The 4771-nt window shown below is 45.7% G+C and overlaps 1 non-coding gene across 1 annotated transcript; it reads right to left on the bottom strand.

Moving 5' to 3' along the window:
• Positions 1–1489: 1489 nt before the first annotated feature.
• trnav-aac (transfer RNA valine (anticodon AAC)) lies at positions 1490–1562 on the bottom strand. The gene has a single exon. It is a non-coding gene; the product is annotated as a tRNA-Val (tRNA).
• Positions 1563–4771: the final 3209 nt, after the last annotated feature.

Raw genomic sequence — 4771 nt, 5'->3', positions numbered from 1 at the left:
CAATCCAGGCAAAAATCAATGGTAAGCTGAGTCTATCTTCTCAGACTCTTTTCAACCAGAAATGTATCTTTGACTGCATGAGAATATATGTTCGGTTATGATTTGGTCAAATCACCATGAGCTGCTTGACATTACTTCAATTTCGATTCTTGCTTTGCTGAATGATTTCACCCATTGCTGGAAACAGGACAACTTCCACATTTACACGGAACACAAACACACCGGACTACAGAGAAAATGCACAAAGCTGAGCAGGCCGTGTTCCACATTATACCGTGCAGCATCGTTTCAGTCACTGTGTCTGTTTTGCAGAATAAGAGTTCCAAAGAATGTTCTCCACCCTAAAACCGGAGGTAGCATTACAACCCGAGAACGACAGATCACATTGGGAGGATGCTCTGACCTCGGGGCCAGTTCGAGATGCCACTTTCCTTGCCTTTTACCTTAACCGTGCAATTGGCTGCAGGGATGTTCACACCTGGACATGAGCCACATCGATACCAACTGAATAGGAAACCTGTGTGGGAATCGACAAGAAGCGACTCAATAAATTTTGCTAAACTCCATGATGCTTATTAGAAATGCAGTTTCTGCTCACGTCAATTTAAAAGGCAGTTTCTGAACATGGTAACAGAAGTTCCTACTCACCCCACCCCCACTGCGGAAGAGGTGCTAACTGCCCTTGAGTGCTTTTTGTTCTCAATGTGAAGAGCTCTCCCGCATGAGTCACCTTCACGTCTCTTGTTGCTGAGTGACTCACAAAGAAGGAGTTTCACCAGAGCTGCAACTGCCTCACTTTCCCACTCGCCCTCCCGTTTACATTTCCTGCTCGTCAGTGATTTAAAGAAAACCAAAAGGTTGCGATGTCATTCTGTAGCCTCTCTGTCAATTCCTCCGTTACAGTTCCAACATGGCTTAGATCTCGGGGCTCACCTTAATACTAGCGACGCTATGAAATCACAAGTCCAGAGGTTCCTCTGAGAGTGTAATTTCTTTCATTGCTGTTGCTGATTGAATGAGTCACTATAACGTGCGAACTGATCCAAACCATGATTCAGCACCTCTGCTGCCAATTCTCGCACGTTGAATAACGACAGGCAGCTTCCAAATGAGGCCTTGCAGAGACGACTTTGGGGTACATTTGTCAGACAGACTAGTTGAGGAATCCGTGGCGTACTGTGACATCAGCTCATCAGCTTCTTCCCTGTCTTTGAACCGGCCCGCCTGCGCAAGGAATGCAAATGCGGTATTGCTTTTGTGGAAGATTCAGAACGCGGTAACTACACTCTGAAACAGAATGGCATATGATCAGACCCAGCTTGGAGAAAACCTTTACAATGCTTTGCAAACGAATTTAATGGAATTGCATTACATTTCACAAAGAGAGCAGATTTGTTCGAGCGATTTCGAAGGCAGGTTTGCAGATGGGAAAGCAAGCAAGAAAGCTCCGTTCTTGTCCGTGTAAAAGGCTGCAATTGAAGAACAAAGCAGTTTCTGCCCAGTTTCGAACTGGGGACCTTTCGCGTGTTAGGCGCATGTGATGACCACTACACTACAGAAACAAGCCTGTGCCGGCCGCGCCGCGGCTCTGTGGCATCCAGCACTGAAAGTTGAAGCCATTCTACGTTTCACCTTTCTTTTTCCAATAGCGCGTTGTTGTCCAGGGTCATTGACATCTTGAAAAATTTTTAAAAAACAAACGTGAAATTGGTGACAAAATATAGACAAGGATGTGGTCAATGTTTGGACTGTAGAGTGAGGTGGAATAGGCTGGGACAAGTTTCCCGGCAGCATAACGGCTGCGACATGATTTTATGGAAGGGTTTTGAACTGAGTATTTACGTGTTTTACCCAAGCTAGGGTGAGTTGGAAACTCGGGAGCATAGGTTTAAGGTGAGTGCTCTGAAATTGACAAAGGAACTGAGGCACATTTCCCACACACAAGGTTGTGCGTGTATGGAATGAGCTACCAGAGGAAGTGGAGGAGGCTATTGCACTCAGAAAATTGCAATGGTAATCGGATCAGTTTCTGGATAGGATGGGTTCAGAGGGATTGAGGCCAAATGCTGGGGAACGGGACTTGTTTAACTTTGGATATGTGGTGAGCATGGATGAGATACACCAAAGTATCTGTTTCCACGCGGTGTACCCCAATAACGTTGTGTTTGAAAGGATTACTTTTTAGCGGAGCTTGCCGTCGCAGTCTGTAGCACAATCATTTAGACTGTTCGACTGCTCACGGGAAAGGTAGTATTGTGAAACACTGCAGAAACGAACGACTTCCTTACTTTTGCTGTGACTGACCATACTTCGTGAAGTTTTCCCAGATCCTCAGTTGAGGATTTTTGCTGCTGGAAGTTACCTCAGAAGCCCTGTTAACTCGTAATGTATTGAGCGAATCGCAAACAGAAAGCATTTAACACGGAACACAAACAAAACTGGCATACCTAATGCATGTTCAGACACAGCGAAGCATGAATGCTAAATGTGAGACAGTCCGAGGGCATGAGGCATAAAGTAACCTCACAACTAACAACTGGGCAATTCCAAACTACTCTTTCAAACATACTGCAGCCTTAGTGCACCACCACTTCCCAGACAATGCTGAAAAGAGAGAAAGAAAGAATATAATAAGTATGGGCCATAAAAAAGTGAATTTCACCAATCACAGTCTCGATTAGATTACCTTTCCCTTCCGGTGTCTCCAAGACGGAAATGAAGGAAATGGGAGAAATTCAATAACATATTCAGTGGAAAGAATTTCCCATTCGCCAGAAAGCCAAATAACGATGAATCGACTCAGCGCAGGACTTTGTTTCACAACAGCGATGAAATAACAGTCTCCATTCGGTTCCAGTAAAAACTCAACTTGCCTGGAACGTAAACCAAGCGCTGAGCTGTTTGCGATTTTCTGCAGGGGTGGCGAGCACCATCATGACAGCAGAGAGACTTCACAAAATTCCCCTGGAACATCAACGCAGCGGGGATCGAAGCAGCATTTTAACGATGCTGCGGCGGAGGAGCTGACCAGCTGAAATGGCAGTGGTGGGATTCGAACTCGCCATGTACAGAACAGGAACCTGGATCCAGCGCCTTAGACCGCTCGGCCACACTACCAGACAGCGCCGCCGCGCATTTTCTTGCATTTCGGATTGTGCTCCTGCATAACCACACATGCTAAGTCACATGAAAAGGGTTCCATGGTCCCACTCCGACTCGCACAGCTGCTGGGATGTGCCCAGCTACAATGACAATTTCGCAGCAGATAATGAAATCCCATCAATCCAGGCAAAAATCAATGGTAAGCTGAGTCTATCTTCTCAGACTCTTTTCAACCAGAAATGTATCTTTGACTGCATGAGAATATATGTTCGGTTATGATTTGGTCAAATCACCATGAGCTGCTTGACATTACTTCAATTTCGATTCTTGCTTTGCTGAATGATTTCACCCATTGCTGGAAACAGGACAACTTCCACATTTACACGGAACACAAAACACACCGGACTACAGAGAAAATGCACAAAGCTGAGCAGGCCGTGTTCCACATTATACCGTGCAGCATCGTTTCAGTCACTGTGTCTGTTTTGCAGAATAAGAGTTCCAAAGAATGTTCTCCACCCTAAAACCGGAGGTAGCATTACAACCCGAGAACGACAGATCACATTGGGAGGATGCTCTGACCTCGGGGCCAGTTCGAGATGCCACTTTCCTTGCCTTTTACCTTAACCGTGCAATTGGCTGCAGGGATGTTCACACCTGGACATGAGCCACATCGATACCAACTGAATAGGAAACCTGTGTGGGAATCGACAAGAAGCGACTCAATAAATTTTGCTAAACTCCATGATGCTTATTAGAAATGCAGTTTCTGCTCACGTCAATTTAAAAGGCAGTTTCTGAACATGGTAACAGAAGTTCCTACTCACCCCACCCCACTGCGGAAGAGGTGCTAACTGCCCTTGAGTGCTTTTTGTTCTCAATGTGAAGAGCTCTCCCGCATGAGTCACCTTCACGTCTCTTGTTGCTGAGTGACTCACAAAGAAGGAGTTTCACCAGAGCTGCAACTGCCTCACTTTCCCACTCGCCCTCCCGTTTACATTTTCCTGCTCGTCAGTGATTTAAAGAAAACCAAAAGGTTGCGATGTCATTCTGTAGCCTCTCTGTCAATTCCTCCGTTACAGTTCCAACATGGCTTAGATCTCGGGGCTCACCTTAATACTAGCGACGCTATGAAATCACAAGTCCAGAGGTTCCTCTGAGAGTGTAATTTCTTTCATTGCTGTTGCTGATTGAATGAGTCACTATAACGTGCGAACTGATCCAAACCATGATTCAGCACCTCTGCTGCCAATTCTCGCACGTTGAATAACGACAGGCAGCTTCCAAATGAGGCCTTGCAGAGACGACTTTGGGGTACATTTGTCAGACAGACTAGTTGAGGAATCCGTGGCGTACTGTGACACCAGCTCATCAGCTTCTTCCCTGTCTTTGAACCGGCCCGCCTGCGCAAGGAATGCAAATGCGGTATTGCTTTTTGTGGAAGATTCAGAACGCGGTAACTACACTCTGAAACAGAATGGCATATGATCAGACCCAGCTTGGAGAAAACCTTTACAATGCTTTGCAAACGAATTTAATGGAATTGCATTACATTTCACAAAGAGAGCAGATTTGTTCGAGCGATTTCGAAGGCAGGTTTGCAGATGGGAAAGCAAGCAAGAAAGCTCCGTTCTTGTCCGTGTAAAAGGCTGCAATTGAAGAACAAAGC

The sequence above is a fragment of the Hemiscyllium ocellatum genome (genome assembly GCF_020745735.1).
Source record: "Hemiscyllium ocellatum isolate sHemOce1 chromosome 17 unlocalized genomic scaffold, sHemOce1.pat.X.cur. SUPER_17_unloc_1, whole genome shotgun sequence".
Classification (NCBI taxonomy): Eukaryota; Metazoa; Chordata; class Chondrichthyes; order Orectolobiformes; family Hemiscylliidae; genus Hemiscyllium; species Hemiscyllium ocellatum.
Note: the sequence above shows the minus strand (reverse complement) of the source record. Positions and strands in the feature narration are given on the sequence as shown.